This window comes from Furipterus horrens, unplaced genomic scaffold (genome assembly GCF_987537825.1).
Source record: "Furipterus horrens unplaced genomic scaffold, mFurHor1.1.pri manual_scaffold_7, whole genome shotgun sequence".
NCBI lineage: Eukaryota > Metazoa > Chordata > Mammalia > Chiroptera > Furipteridae > Furipterus > Furipterus horrens.
The window spans coordinates 4,689,713-4,706,196 of record NW_028327177.1 but is presented as its reverse complement, the minus strand read 5'-3'; the positions used below and the strand labels follow the sequence as shown (position 1 = coordinate 4,706,196).

The 16,484-nt window shown below is 55.4% G+C and overlaps 1 protein-coding gene across 7 annotated transcripts in view; it reads right to left on the bottom strand.

Annotated features, from left to right (window-relative positions):
- The window catches only part of ST3GAL1 (ST3 beta-galactoside alpha-2,3-sialyltransferase 1), a 58,172-nt gene that overhangs the window by 23,505 nt on the left and 18,183 nt on the right, over positions 1 to 16,484 (bottom strand). Inside the window, exon 1 of one of the 7 annotated variants that reach the window (XM_090283339.1) lies at positions 8,919 to 9,175. The exons of the other annotated variants lie outside the window; for them this stretch is intronic. The gene's annotated coding sequence lies outside the window, so the exon portion shown is untranslated. Of the gene's footprint in view, positions 1 to 8,918; positions 9,176 to 16,484 lie in introns of those variants that run through there. 7 annotated transcript variants of the gene reach the window in all.

Here is a 16,484-nt window from a genome sequence, read left to right as displayed (position 1 = left end):
AATGTTCTCGTTGGCAGGAAACAGCTGAGAATTAGGCGTGTGTTATTGTTGTTCTAGCTTTTTTCCTGCATGCTGAGTGGGGACCCACCCTAAAGGACAATGACAAAAGTAAACACACCCTTGGTATTAACATTACCCTGTGGGCTTGCAGCAGCTTCAGCCACATGCTGTCCTGGCTCTTGTTACCTGTGAGTTGTGCAAAATGCCTTCCCCCCTGGGGGGTGGGGGTGAAAAGAACTTTCTAAATGCTCAAGACGCCTGGGCTTCTTTCTGTCCCTCCCACCTGAGCTCGCTGACCTCTGCCCGTCAATAATGGATGATGGACCGAGGCCCGTGGACGCTAGTATTACACAGGGGCCGCCCGGGCAGCCGGAGGGAGCCCAGCACGGGCCTGGCCTGCCTCTGGTCTCGGTGAAAGGAGCACGTAGGGGGATTTTAAAAATCATAATGCAGTTGAGTTCAAAGTACGTCCTTTCCAGAACATGCAACGTGTATCCTCTGCTCATGTTCTCCTGCCACATACAGGGAAGCTTTGGTGGGGCATAGTCCCGCACACCTAACAGCAGGTGAGCCTCGGGGCAGTGGATGCAGTGGCTAGGGGACCATCAGCCTGTCACTCATGGCTGAGCAGCCTACCCCGCTGTGGCACAGTGGGGGCGGGGAGGGGGGGCTGGTAACCGAGAGGCACTGGACTTGCCTTAGGTAGCAGGTTACCCTAGGAGTCACTTCACCTGCAAAGGTAAGGTTCAGGTTTTCCTCTCTTAGTGTGTGTGTGGAACGGGGGGTCAGGCTACCTGGAAAACGCCAGGTCACTGCAGAGGGGACGGTGTGGGCACTCAGCCCAATGGCCTTTTCTAGGCTGGGCCACCACCCCTCAGCCGCTATGGCTGTTGGCTGCTAGCAGCTCCTAGCTGCTGCCCCTGGCTGCGAGGCTTGCCCCAGCCAGACAGCAGATGCCTCGCCTGGGAGGTGGCCCTCTCGTGGCTCCCTCCACCCCGGGCAGGCCCCAGTGACTGAGAGACCTGGGGCTATAGGAGGCCCCCTTTGCCTCAGTGTGGAACCAGCTCTGTGGCGGGTGTACTTTGCACCCCAGGGTCCCCGTGGGGTCAGGGTAAAGGTCGGGTCCAGCTGGGAGCATGTCCTTGCTCAGCTCCTGCCCTGCCCCTGCCCTCCCCAAGGCCCCCCTCCTGTGCGGCACTTCAGAACTACACACACCCGAATCCCTGCGTCAGTCTCTGGCGGGAGGAACCGAGACCCCTGCGTGAGGCTGGCCTGAGGCGCGACCCCCAGGAAGGGACGTGCTCTCGAGCTCGGAGAAGCTTTTCGAGAACAGAAAGCCTCTTCAACCGCCTGGTCCAGACTTGTTGGCTTTAGAACGAACAACCAGAAGTCACTGATCATTTAGCAAAGACTCACTGGGGACCAGAATGTACCAGGCCCTGATGGGGATGCTGGGGCTACAACCGTGATCACATCAAACAGAGCCGTGTGCATCCTGCATGACAGTGAGTGACAGGGGAGGCAGCACCGGGGGCCCCCGTGAGCCAGCCAAGCACAGCCGGGGCAAGGGACCAAGTTCAGGCCGAGGCTCAGTCAGTGTAAAGTCACCAGGCAGCCATGAGCGCGTCTTCAGCCCAAAGGCCAGTGCAGGGAGAGCCTGCCACGTCAAAAGGATACTTTTACCAGTGAGGTCAGAGAGGGAAGCAGGACCTGATCCTGCCACCCCAGGGGGACAGTGACTTGTCACCCAACAAAGTAGCAAAGGTGACAGACTCCTCGGTCTGTCCTTGGGGAACCTGTCGCACACCTGTTCCCACTGGAGCTTCCAGGCCGAGACCCCCTCTCACAGTCGGGTATCTCAGTGTCCGAGATTAAGACTCGTCAATAAACCAATCAGTGGCCTTTGGAACAGCAGCTCCACCTCCCAAAGTGTGTCCCTGGGCTTTCGCGTGAAGGCGCCCATCAGACGTGGGCCAGTGAAGACTCCACGGGCCGTCACTGTATTGCACATGAAACAGCACGTGGGCTGCAGGAGGCGTGGGGAAGACCTGCCAGACGTAACGCCAGGGGACCTGAGGCAGGCCCAGGCTGTTGGAGGCTCCCTGCTCTTCGTAGGCAGCTGCAGGCTCTGACACTTCCCTGCCAGGCAATGCATCGCCAATTCGGAAAGCACTGGGAGCCTCCCTCTCCTCCTCTGGGAAGTACGGGCACTCGGGTCCCTGAGAGTGGCTACAAGGTGGCTGACGCCCTCGGCACATCCTGGGCCCAGTGTCGGACTTCTCATTCCTTCCCGACGGCGTCCTGCGCCTGGGCTCAGCGGCCCTCGGCTCCGGGGCGGCCCCCACAGCTGGAGCGTCAAGGGGACGCAGGACCAAGCCCATCATCGGGGAAGGACAGGGATGGAGATCACTCTCCAGTTCTTTCTTCCTAAATCCTCACACTGTGTGAGTCACGAGAGTAACTGGCGGCCCTTTTGAACAGGACTTGGAGTGACAAACAGAAGCGGCCATAACCACAGACGATCAAGGGCAGAGAAAGGAAACCCTTGTCAGCTTCCCCCTTTCAAACTCCGGCGTCATCATCGAGCGCCCGAAATCAGTCCCTCGGATACACTTGCACGTTTGGGCAGTAACTACTCATCTCAGACAAACACATTCGGAAGATTCAAAGCAAGCCACAGCTGACTGAGGACGAAAAAGGAAGGTTACCCCTGGCCTTGGGGCTTTCCTTGAAGGTGCATGGGGAAGTAGAGACCCGTGAAATGAGTGTCTCTTGGGAGAGTAGCAAGACGTAGCACAGAAAGGTGACTGTCCTTACTGAACACCTACTATGTACCTGGCCCATTACAAACAAAAGCTAACGTTTATTAAGTACTTATAGGGGCATTGTTTCAAACACGTTTGTGGATTAAGCCAGTTGATCTTCCAAAGAACCTTGTATCAGGTGCCCTTAGTGTCAGCCCCTGTGCAGGTGAGCCCAGAGAGGCGATGTCATCTGTCCAAGGTTACACCGCAGGGAGAAGGCACAGTCAGGACCTGAATCCAGGTTGCCAGGCAACCCTCAGGGCTGAAAGTGTTAGCTCAGCAAACACACCAACGGATCTCCCTGGGCAGCCGTAGCTTCCTGTCCACGGGTGCGGGAGCTGTTTTCTGCAGATTGGCAGCGAGTCAGGACTTGGCCTGTGCCAAGTTCCCGGTCAGGCTTTTAGGGGAGCTATTCCAGGGTCATTTCAGGCAGCACAGTGGCTGCAGAGTCCCATAGTGGAGGGCCCCAAAGCCCCAGCCTGATGCCGGACTCGGCTATTACAAGCTGTGTGACTTGGAGCAAGTCTTTTTCCTTCTCTGGGCTTCTGTTCCTACCTTGGGAAAAGGTGGCGGTGAGGAGCCCATCAGGGTGGTGGACAACATGTTCAGACTAAGCCACAGAGGACCATGCTTCACTTCCCTCGGGGTCACTACATCTCTGGTGATTTTTGGCAAGTCCCTAAATTCTGAGCCTTGGGTTCCCAATCTGCCCAATGTTGCGCTATATCGGTGGATATGGAAACCGTTGCCTCATGGGATGTTTTGTCTGTGGCATACTGCAATTGGCCAAACTTTAAATTAGCTGTAACTTTTAAAAATCAGAAAACTTCACCACTATCTGGACTCTGGCTTCCCTTCATAAAAGAAGGGATGGTCCAGGAACCCTGGGCTCACATTCCCCATAGCGACAATTTCCTGGAGCTGAGCAGTGGTCATCTCCTTTATTAAAATGTAGTCAGATTTTTAGTTTGCCCCAGGCCCCACTACTCCCTATTGCCTTACCCAGACCTCTTTATCCATTGGTATTCCCCATGTGGCCCCTGTGGGCATAGGAAACTGTGATCCCCTGGACTGGATATCCTAAAGGTCTCCTCTGCTCCTGTTTTCCATGACTTTCTGGATGTTATTCATCCAGGTGATAAAGGGCCACCAGCTTGAGGCTGGGTCCCCCAGAGCTGCTTCCCACCACCCAGCTGAAGGTAGAGGCCCCGCCTCCACCAGGACTCCGATCGCCTGGACAGCGGAAAGATGATAGCCCCCCAAATGCACCCAGCAGCCATCAGGCCACGCAGAGCTCTCTGCCAGTGAAGCCTCCTACAATTACCTGCAGTGTGTAATGAAGTCCCATCGAGAAACCTTAGAAAGGACCCAGCCAGGAGAACTTTTTCCTGGGTAATTTCCTGATCATAGAATTTCAGGTTGGAAGGCATCGAGGCCAACCCATCATTTGACACTTCACTCTCCCCCAGTGAGGCTCACACGATTTGTTCAAGGGCTGTTTGCCCAGTACCCCTGGGAGCTGAAGACAGAAAGAGGTGCGGGAAGCAGCCCCCACCCCACCCCCGCCCCGGGGTCCTTCCAGACAAAGAGATCGTGACAAAGCAGGATGGCAAGGGCCCTAACTCCTGACAGCTACCACTGCTCAGCCATACTAAGTGCCAACACTCCGCATAAATGGTCTCACCCAATTCTCAAGTTTAATCTCTGATTTGCAGGTGAGAACTCTGCGGCTCAGAGATCGAGAGCCCTCAGGTGAAGTGGCACAGCCTGGCGGTGCTGGGGCAGTCTTGGTCCCAGCCTCCGCAGCTGGGTTTGCCATCCCGACCTCAGCCTGCTATTCTAGGTGAGCGGCCTGGGGAGCAAAGAGGCCAGCAAAAGAGTGTGAACCCGCGGTCGGGGAGGGGTCAGGCTGAGGCTGGGGGAGGCACAGAGGACTGGGCCACATTAGCAATCAGAGAAACACAAAAACAGGACGAGACATCGTTTCACAACTATTAGCCTGGCATAAATGCTCAGCCCCTGTGAGGCCAAGTGTCGGAGGGTTTTGCAGACATGGAAGCTCCCGCCCTATTAATGGGAATGGGGACTAGTCAGATGCTCTTGGGAATGACCGGGCAGTACTGGGACAAGTTACACAGAGGCACACTCTATGCCTGTGGTGAAGAGGATCAATAAAATGGCATTGGTCCCATCAAAATAGCATGAAGTATATAAAACAAAATGGAGTCACTCATGTCAACCAGTCATCCATGACACTTTGGTTCAAGAGAGAAACTATCTAAGTTATGCTAGACATATCTGGCAAGGAGACACACCTAAGATATCTGCATACGTGATAGGAAGAGCCATGCCTGCAGAGCGGGACCACCCATAGGTCCTGGGGAAACCCCCCACTTGGCATCAGACGCTTGTCCAGAGACTCAGAAGGGCGAGGCCTAGACAGACATGCCGGGTCTCCCTCCACAGCTAAGAAGGACTACAACTACCTCAAAACTAGAGACAACTAGAAGTTCCAGAAAATCAAGCTGCATGAAAGTCTGACAAACAAAGAGATAAGGAAGAAATACTCATCCAGATAGGTAGGAGGGGCAGAGCCAGGGTGGACAGGACGTAGTGTGGTGGCAGCAGCAGCAGCGGCGGCAGCAACAGGCTTGTGGAAAGCTCGTTCACACATTTTAAAAGCGAGGGAGGGACACCTGGGTAGCGCTCCCAGCACCAGACCAGACCGCAGAGCTCACAGTCTCAGCGCCGGGTGAAATAAAGCCTCATTGGTTCTGACTGTGCAAACAGTGGGGGTTGGGGTGGAGGAAGAAACTGCCAATCTCTCAGCAGAGTCCGCTTTTTAAAGGGCCCCCACCGTCCTAGAATGTCCGCAGACCCACCCACTCTGGGAACAACGGCCAGGGCAACAGCTAGAGAGAGGCACCAGTCCCATCTGGAAGTGCTGAGCAAGTGGCATTGTTCCCTCTCAGACGCCTCCCCCACATATAGCACCACAACGTGGTGAAATGGGTCTCCCTGTACTGACAAATCCCTAAGGCTCCGCCCCTTACAACATAACAGGTGTGACAGCTCTACCTAAGACACAGAGGCAAACACACACAGGAGCCTGTCAAGATGAGGAGACAGAGAAGTATGGCCCAACAGGGGGAACAGATCAAGGTTCCAGTGGGAGAACTGAGTGACGAGGAGATAGCCAACCTAACAAACAAGGAGAGAGCCAACCTAACAGATGCAGAATTCCAAACACTGGTGATGAAGATGCTCACAGACTTGACAGATATGCTTAAGTATGGCAAATGCATAAGGGAAGAAGTGAAGGCTATGCTAAATGAAATGAAGGAAAATCCACACAAAACCAATGGTGAAGAGAAGGAACCTGAGGTTCAAATCAATGATTTGGAATATAAGGAAGAAAACAAACAGTCAACCAGTACAGAATGAGGAAAGAAGAATTGAAAAAAATGAGGAGAGGCTTAGGAACCTCTGGGACAACTTTAAACATGCCAACATCTGAACCATAGGGGTGCCAGAAGGAGAAGAGGAAGAGCAAGAAATTGAAAGCTTATGTGGAAAAATCATGAAGGAAAACTTCCCAAATTTGGTAAAGGAAATAGACATACAAGTCTAGGAAGCACAGAGAGTCCCAAACAAGCTAGACCCAAAAGGGACCACACCAACTCACATCATAATTAAAATGCCAAAGGTTCAAGATAAAGAGACAATCTTAAAAGCAGCAAGAGAAAAGCAGAGAGTTACCTACAAAGGGGTGCCTGTAAGACTGTCAGCTGATTTCTCAAAAGAAACTTTGCAGGCAAGAAGGGACTGGCAAGAAGTATTCAAGGTGATGAAAAGCAAGGACCTACAACCAAGATTACTCTATCCAGCAAAGCTATCATCTAGAATGGAAGGGCAGATGAAGTGCTTCCCAGATAAGGTGATGCTAAAGGAGCTCATCGTCACCAAGCCATTCTTATATGAAATGTCAAAGGGACTTACTTAAGAAAAAGAAGATCAAAACTATGAACACTAAAATGACAACAAACTCACAATTATCAACAACTGAATCTAAAAAATAAAAACAAAATCCAACTAAGCAAACCAGAATAGGAACAGAATCCTAGGTATGGGGATCATTTGGTGGTTTATCAGCTGGGAGGGGGAAGGGGAGAAATGGGGAAATGGTGCAGGGATTAAGAAGCACAATTGGTTGGTACAAAATAGACAGGGGGGAGTTAAGAATAATATAGGAAAGGGTGAAGCCAAAGAATTTATATACACAAACCATGGACTGAACTAAGGGTGTGTGGGATTGCTGGAGGGAAGGGGGTTACTGGGCAGAGGGAAGCAAACATAACAACATAATCAATAAAATATACCTAAAAAATAAAAAGAAGAAGAAGAGAGACCCAGAAGGGTGGAATACACTGTTTTCAAGGTATAACTGAGGCAGGCTCCAGACCACCGCTGAGACAGCCGAGCCCCACACACCAGAGCGCAGCTCCAGGCCACGCTGACCTCCCTTGGCATCGGCCGCCGGAGGCTCTGCCCTGCTGGACAGAGGACTTCACCTGCCCCACTGCCCACCTGGCTCCGGAGATCCTTCCTTGCAAGACGCTGACGAATCCCTTGCCCACTGTGCTGCCTCCCGGAGCCACAGACTGAGACTCTGGGACTCAGGTTCGTTATTCCCCACTGATTGCTGTGTGTGTGTGTGTGTGTGTGTGTGTGTGTGTGTTACAATTCTCTTAGATTGTTAGAGTGTGAGTAGGATAGGAATGCATATTGATGTTCTCTTTGCGTGAACCTGCATCAATAGAAGCCGAGAGAACAGCGTCATTACTGTGTGTGACTCTGGTCCGTGCCTCGGTGCCGCGCGGCTCAGCAGGCAGCGAGCTGAGCAGTTGCCCGGCTGAATTATGGGAAAGACTACATTGCTCGTGACAATGCCCCAGCAATTCCTCTCTCAGGTGAACACTGCAGCCATCCAAAGGACCAAGGAGAGTGTCCAACACATTCCAGAATGTTCTTGTATATGTTAAAGATAGAAAAATTCTGGGTCACAAAGAACTTTTTAAAAAACATGGGGAAATGTTTCTGTTATAATGACAAGGTGGTGGGAGTCAGGAGACACGCAGGAAGCCAAGAGGGCCACCTCTGTGGGGAACCGTCCCGGTCACATGCCAGGCACATGTGAAGAACTCAGCCTCAAGGTGGTCTGAGGCTGCAACGTCTAACGATCATGCTTTGGAGGGGGTTTACACCTCGCCCGTTCACCATTCATTCACTCAGCACGCATCTGCTGAGCACCCGCTCGGGGCCAGGTCCCGCCCCACGCAGCAGGGCGACAGGTGGGAGCCAAACGGAGGAAGGCAGCTTACACCGCAGGCTCCAGAGAGAATCCCCACGGAAGTGCCTGCACCACGGGCAAAGAGAGGGGACAGAGGGAGGCTGCCCGCCCGCCCGCCCGCGCCATGATGTGGACACACTGCGCGAGGATCTCCTGCTGGAGGTGGCCGCCTGCAGCCCGGCACCTCTGACTCCCGAGTCCTGCCAGGTGCGGCAGCTCCAGGGGAGACTAAAGCTAGATCAAGGCCCCCCAGAGCATCTTCAAAGGCATCAAGACAAGATGTCCGAAACAGAATAGAAACAGCATCGTAGGCACAGAGGACAGACTGACGGCTGCCGGAGGGGAGGGGGATTGTGGGGCTGGGTGCAAAGGTGAAGGGATTATGAGAAAAAAAAACCTCAGAGACACAGACAACAGCCTGGTGGTTACCGGGGCGGGGGGGGGGGGGCGTCGGGGATGGGAGAAACCTGTGTAGGGGAAGTTAACGGGGACGGAAGGAGACCCGACGTGGGGTGGTGAACACACAATACAGAGGAGTATTATAGAATGGTACAATTTTTTAAGAAAAAGAAAAGATGTTGAGTCTGACCCACCCCGTGCCCTTCTTCTGAGTCACAGAAAATGGGTTCTGATCCCCTTTGGGCAGAAACATGCGCCCCCCGTAGAGGAGGCTTTGTTCCCGCCAGCCCTGCCCCCCCACCCCCAGGAGCCCTCACAAAATGCCAGCCCTGTGGGCGCCCAAAGCCTCGCGTGCTCTGCCTCACCTGCCCTTCCCCGTCCAGGACTCTTTTCCAGACGGGCTCCGCACGCAGACATGCAGACCGAGGGTGCTGCCCAAAGAGGGCTCCCATTTTTAGTAGCAAAATGCCGGAGGGCTCCCACAGGCCCCACCGCAAGGACCTTATTAAGTGCATCGCGGTGCGTTCCAATGCTCAGTTAGGTGACCAGAAAGCCTGCCTCATTAATAACGCTCATGAAGAAGAGCACAGGAAGCCTCCGCTGCACGGTTAAATAGGAAAAAAACAAGGCGATAATATCAGACCAGAACTAGTTTTAGCAAAATAGGAACCAAAGTACAGCGGCAGGAAGTACCCTAAAGTGCTAAGATAAGTACTTCCTGGGAGGGGTGTTTATGTGGGATCCCCCCTCTCTGCCCCCGCCCTAGGTCTTTACACTTCTCTTTCTTTTCAGGGTTGTCTCCAGGGGTCATGGCTCCCTTTCCGATCAAAAAATAAAACTATCATTTAAGAAACCTAAAAAAGGGTGGCACCCCTAAAACCTTCTCTAGCGCTCTCCCCAGGGCTGCGTTTAATGAGAAATCACAGCTGGCATCCAGAAAGCCTGGGTTCAAATCCCCTCAGAGTCACTGGTGATTGTGGGGTCTTGTTGGTGAACCCCCAGGAGCCCAGGGGGGTTCATCAGCAAACTGGAGGCAACCCTAATACTGACCCCAGGGCTGGAACGGTAAGCTCTGGATCCCCGTTAGCACATGACAGATTCTACTATGGTTGGGTCCCCTTTGTCCTCTCGGGATGTGACCCCAAGGCACCGGCTCCCTCCTGCCATCGTCACGGGGCAAGCAAGGACAGAGCCTGCCCCCAGCGGAGTCTGCTGAAGGTGCTGCGGAAGGAGCTGGCAGGAAGAGACCAGGATGGACTCTCCAGAGGACGGTCAGCTGTGCTTAGACATTTGGCGGCATGCTTCCAAACTCTGCTTTCTGGCTTCACGGAGCCGGCTTCTGGCCAACGGTGCTCAATCGTGTCTAATTCCAAACAGATGGGTTTGTGCCCTGCCCCCACCCAGCTCCGTTGCTCCCTCCTGCTCCAGGGGCCCCAGAAAGCGGCAGGGGCCTCCTGGGGGGAGTGGGGGGTGGACCAAGCTAGAGAGAGGCTGCAAGGCCTCCTGGGGAGAGGGTGGAGCTCAGCTGTCCTGCGTCAGGGTTGCTCAGTCCTCCAAACAGCACAGAGCCCAGGCTGTGAGGTCTACTTGGCACTCCCCCAAAAAACAGGCAGACCCAGCCCCGCCCCGGTGCACGCCTCTGTCCCAGCCCCCCGTCCCATGGAAACAACCACATAGATGCTGTTGCTCCCTCCATACCAACAGACTGTAAGCCCAGTGGTTAAGCACTGCGGATCTCAGAGCCAAGTTGCCCAAGTCTAATCCTACTCTGCCAACTCTTTGCTGGGCACCCTTGGGAGAGTCTCTTAACCTCTCTGTGCCTTTTCCCTCTTTTGTAAAGTGGGGACAGTGTGCTGAAACAAACCCCGACCTCCCAGGGGCATTGTGTCGATGGTTCAGAAGTTTATGTGAAGCACTTGGAAGAGTCATGTCATAGGTGGAGGTCAGCATGGCCAGCCCCCTGTCCTGACCTGTGTCAATGCTCATGGATCCCAGCACCTCCTTAAAGGCCTGCAGAGGACCCAGCCTGCGCCCACCCCACCCCCACCCCCCGATAAACGGTTATGAGCACCCAAAATATATCTGTTTGTAATGAGGACTGAGTGATATGTTATCATCCCAGTTTTACAGATAAAAACCTGAAACACACAGAGGTGCACCTGTCCAAGGTCACCCAGCCTGGGAGTGGCTGAGCCACTCCACCCCCAGCTGATCTTGAGTTGGCCTGCATTTTGGCAAACTCTTGAGCGGAAGACCCCATCAATCCCCCACTTTGCAGACATGACAGCTCTCCCAGCCCTGGAGTCTTCTGGACACCACAATCCCTACCCCTCCTTTGCTGGCCACTGTCCTACCACTCACTCCCCAGCCAGCACCCAAGATCTGGGCTCCTGCAGATTGTTCTAGATCAAGGGGCAGGAAGATAAAAAGAGTTGATGAAGACTTTTAAAGCTCCCCCACCTCCCAGAGCCACCAAGTCCACGTGGAGTCCTCATTAAAGGGCTTGGCTAATTGTACAGTTGGCTTCCACCAGCTAATGTCTTCCTTTTCGTCCAGACATCCGTCTCCATACAAAACGGCACCCGCTACGTGGCACGGGCCCTGGTTGCTGTGGGCTCCTGAGATACAATTATGTTTCCGAGAGAAGCAGAGGGCTGGGGCTCTGAGGCAGCAGAGAAACCACTGTCTAACTCTGCAATCACAGGACAAGGTCAGGAAATCGAGTTGCCCTGGCCCCTAGGGTGGACACGGCCCGGCCTGGCTTCCTGGACTTGCAATACCGCGCGAGATGAGGTCAGTGGCCGCTCACAAGAGGGGCCGCTGGATGAAATTCTGAGGCTGAGGAGCGACTGGGGTGCACTGAGGCTCCCTGGAGCAGAGTGGGGTTGAGGGGGGAGCTGGGGGAATGACCGAGGGACCCAGAGCACGAGAGAGGGTTCTGATGCAGGAGAAAGATCAGTCCCCTTGGAGACAGGACGAAGTGTCCTGCAGAAGAGCTCGCATTCGAGGTGGTGCTCCTGAGCAAGGGAAGGAGGTCATGGAGCTGGGGCCAGCCAGCGGCCCCCATGGGCAGACAGAGATGGCAAGGCCCAGAGGGGTCTTAGCCTGGCAGGTGGACTAAGTTCTATCCGAAGCTGGGAATGTGAGGCCAGAGGTCACCGTGGCATATCAGGGGTTCCCAGAGGAGAAGCTTCAGACCCAGTGATGGGAGCAAGGAAGGGAAGCTAAGGGATTGGAGGTGTTAGGGAGTTAGCCACAGGAGGCGGGGTCCCCCAAAGGCCAAGGAGACCCGACAAGCGGCCGCTTCCTCCCTGCCCATCTGTCTGCTGGCCCTCCCACTCTCTCTGCAGGGCTCCCCAAATGGTCTGCAGCTGATCCCCCAGGCTCACTGCTCCCACCTGAGGGCTTGGCAATGGCTGTCCCCTCAGGCACCCACGTGGGTCATGCCCTCAAGCCCTCCAAGTCTCTGCTCACCTGTCCTCTGCGTGTGGCCAGCCCGTGACCCTCGTGACAGTCACAAATCCTGTGCCCCCCCCCCCCGCCCCCCGCTCCCACCCCATTGCTCAGCAGTTCTCATCCTCCTGTTGCACAAATTCTTGGACCTATCCCTCAACTCAGAAGTTTATCAGAAGTCCCCCCAACACGATGCAGGTTTTAGGAGGGGTTGCCCTTGTTAGTTACTGAAGCCCCCAGCTCTCTGAACCCTGCCTGACACTGCGGGGCACCACAATCTGGATTCGTTAACTCAATCAAGGAATAAGCCAAGCGTGAGATGGGCCCTTCCCGAGCACAGGCCCGCCTGCAGGGGCAGCCCGGGGCTTGGGGCGTCCTCAGTGCAAGCACAGGCCCGCCTGCAGGGGCAGCCCGGGGTTAGGGCGCCCCTGAGCCTGCCCCATGGGTTCCTTCTTTGATTTCTGCCTGCAGGCCAGATGTTCTTAGTCAGGGGGTGAAAGGAAGACAGTCGCTTCCCCAGCTCACGGAGAAAGAGAAAATGACGTCCGCAGTCAGGAGTTGTCACCAAGCCCTGGATTTGGGGTCCAGGGAAGCAAGAAGGGGCACAGAGGGGGGTGAGCCCCCTGGGCCTCCTCAGCTACCCCCTCACCTGGGCTCACGCATTTCACTGGGCTTCGCTCTGTGAGATGGTCCCCCAGCACCATGGCGGCAGGCCCCACATGCTGCCCGAAGCAGTGGCTTTTTTTTTCTTTTTTTCATTTAACACTATTCTGTATTCTACAAACACAAATGTCTACAACAACCTCTGTTCTGCTAAACATAAATGAAGACCTGGTTCTTTGCTTCTTAGAAAACTGCAAGCCAGTAAATCCCAGGGTGGCTTTCGTCAGCCAGTGCAGACTCCCGGGTTGTCAAGATCCTCGTTTGTGCTGGCGGAATAGACGTTTCCCCAGAGACTCACCAAGGTCCCGATTTTACAAATGGTCTTTATGATCAGTGGGGGTGGGCTTCTTGTGGTGTCGTGAGAAGAAGAATCTTCTGAGACCTGCATGGGAGGATGGGGTCTGGTGGCAAACGTCACTGATGAGGTAAAATTAAGGGGGCTCCCCCCCCCGACTTTCCAAGGTCCCATCTCCATCCGTCCTGCCATGCGAAAAGCCCAATCTTGTCTTCAAGTAGGGCCAACGCAAGAGCCTCTGCCCAGAGTTTCTGCTCATATTAAAATGCAGTCCAGTCCAGCAGCCAGCTAACTGTGTGTGTTTCCGGTTGCGGTATCAGGCTCCCTCCTGGAGCCTGGGTGTGGAGTGTCCACGGCCACGGGCTAGGTCCTTTGTGCCCCTCGGGTTATATTAGCTTGGAAAAGGCCAGAAGCTTTTTCAAAACGACCCCTCCACTTTCCAAGTTCTCACAGGCTCTGGGTGGGTTTAGACCCCCCTAGTTAGATGGACAGGCCTCTGTGGCCCAGCAGTCCTCCTGCGCACCCCCAGCAATCCAGCCCCCGAGGGGGAGGGAGGGGCGTCAATGCCCTTGGCAGGGCAATGCTGTAATTCCACGGGTGGGACGCGGCAGCTTCCTGGCTAGGCAAGCGGGCTTCTGCTCCCCGTTCATTAACTCAAGGTCTAGCTCCCGGGGCTCGCTTTTCTGTTATTAATAATTAGCTAAATGCTGACAATGACAGACACAGGGGAGCCCCAGGCTCTGTTCCAGCCTAGACATGGCTGCTAGAGGTCCTCCCTGCCCCTCAGGACATGCTACCCCCAAATCCGTCTCTCCTGCCTCAAAGGCCTTCCCTCTTCCTCTTTCCCTGAGGGCCAGCCCCCAGCTCAGAGGGGGATTTTAGTGCCTGTGAGCAAGCGTTTACACGCAGAACACTGAGCAACACGGTGAGGAGTCACTGCCCTGCACAGCCCGGGGACATCGTTTGCCAAATAGACGCCAGACAGGATGGCTTCGGTTCTCCATGTCTGTCCCCCTCCTCCCTACAGTCCAGACCAGCAAAGGCGGTCAGCTGAGCCTGAGACCTACGGACCTATGGACAGCAGGTGCCCCGGCAGCTCCCAGGATGAGCTATGAGCCACACCGCCGTGGCGCCGGACATGAAACCCCCCATTTTCAGTTCCCCAAAAGCTGGAGACAGAGCTTGCAGGAGGCGTGGAAGGCTGGGTGATGCCTGGGGCGCTGAAAAAGAGCTAAAGAACCCCCAAGGCCCCAGGCCTATGTCCACCCAGCAGAGGGTTCTGGTAGCTGTCCAACAGGTTTATCAGCCGTGGCTGGGGCTGGCTCGGGGTGGCCAAGAAAAGCCACAAACAGTGTCTGCCTTCTTATGCTCATCCTTGGTCCTGGAGGTACACAGCTGTGCCTGGCACAGGGGGGGTTTCAATACGCCCCCGTGAAGAATGAATCACACGCTCCTGCGCACCCAGGAGCTCCCGGTCTAACAGGGAAAACAGACGCCACGCAGGCCACACAGGACGAGCAGCGGGGTCGAGACACGCGCCGGGTGTTGGGGGGAGGTGGCAGGAGGGTGGGGTGCAGTGCGGGGGAAGCATTCCCAGCACAGGCGACACTGGAGTTGAGTCGGAAGGATGGCGCAAACTGGACGGGAAGAAGGAAGGTGTCCCTTCACTGAAAGTGAATGTCACCGTACTTACGGGGAAGGGAGGAGATACGCGTTACCTGTGGTCACGGCCACGTCTCTGTATCTGCGCATCTGCAGTGCAAACACCTGACAACAAGCTTTTCGGATTAGGCTTGCGACTGCCAAGGCCTCCGTTTCAAAGGCACCCATCTGGAATAAACACTCCACCCGCCAACGGCTAGATGGACAGCCGGGCCGCCCCACCCATGCAGTTCCCCTTTAGAAAGCTTTGGCTGGGGCCCGTTCGTAATGACTCCGCTTTTCCCTTCCCGGGCCCTCAGCCCCCCTTCTGTTTTAAGTGCACCAGCAAAGCGAAACCATAGGGCCCCCCCTCTCCCCACTAATAAAAGCAGAACCTCAATCCGGTCCCTATTTGTGACTTCACTGTGTTAACCCAAGGTACACTACGTACCCTCCAGGATCTGTGCGTGAGTAATAAATCTTGATTTTGGGTTTTTCAAAGTTCGCTGATGGTTACTTCTACGGTGAGGCTTACAGTCACAGCAAGCGCCGCAATGGCTGGTCTGGTCACAGCATTGACCCTGGCCGGGGGGCGTCTGTGGTGTCGGCACGGCGGCCGCAGCCCCGGCATCGCAGAAAACACTAGCCGCCAGGGATTGCCGGGGACCCCGCAGGCTTCGCAGCCCTTCCACACCCGGCCACGGATGTGATCCTCACAGCAAGCCCCGGGGCTGTCCGCCCAGCAGGTGAAGGGAGCTTCAGTGGCCTGCCCAGGACGGCACAGAAGTGTGACTGAAACTCAGGTCGCCTGTCTTTAGAGTCCTCACCCTCCACGTTACTCTCAGAGGGACTCTGGGGTTTGCAGAGCGGGTGGGGGTGGGGAGGGAGAGCAGCCGTGGTGAAGCTCCTCTGTCCTGCTATGGAATTTGGACTCTGTCCCGGAGCCAGAAGTGACAGGACCCTGAAAGGTGGACAGACACAACTGGACGCCCTTGGGGAACAAAGGTCACTGGTAAAAGCCCAAATGTTGGTCAGCCAGGCAAGGCTAGAATAAAAATTAGTGTTTTGAGGGTGACTCCATCTACGGGTTTGGCTCCCAGAAGCACATGGGAAGTTTCCACGCTCCTGGTGGACTCCCCTGGCTCCGTATCTGTGACATTAGTCTTGTCATGGCCCCTGTGCCTGGGCACAGCAGCTACCCCTGGAATGTCCACCCTTTTGTGGAAGTGATGTCTCTGCTGTAGGCAGATAGGTAGGTCCCTGATCGAGCCGCGGGGGAGCCCTGCCACTGCCCTCACAGCCCACCTGTGTCCCCCACCACAGAGTGGCTCAGCTTAAATGACACTACCGGTGTCATGCCTGTAATGTCGGCGGCACTTACTACGGGCCCGGCACTGCGCCCAGCTCTTCAGAGTCATCGCCTTAAACCCGACGGCCTCTCGCAGGCAGGTGCTGTGACTGCCTCCTTTCTCGCAGACGGGGAACGGACTCCCAGAGCCGCGAAACACCTGCCCCCGCCCCGAGAGCTGGAGAGATGCAGCGGGGGTGCCTGCCGGGTCCGGTCACCCCAGGGCCCATTCTCTTCAACCCCCTACAACTGTGGCCCCGCTTTATCCATGGGGTGAAGGACGTGCTGCTGGCTAGCAGAGAGCCACCGGGAAGGCTGCTCTGAAGAAGCCAGGGCCCGGGCTGCCTCCCCCGCAGCCCAGCTGTAGACCAGGGCTGGCTCTGAGCGTCCCGGAGGGCTTCCGCCTGCAGGCACCTGACCTTTGCAGAATGAGTAACAACGCAGGTGCGGCTGCAAAGCCTACTGCTGCCAGCTGCGAACGCCCGCACCCCGTGTCTGTGCGTCCCCTTGTCCGCTTCACAAACAAGGCCA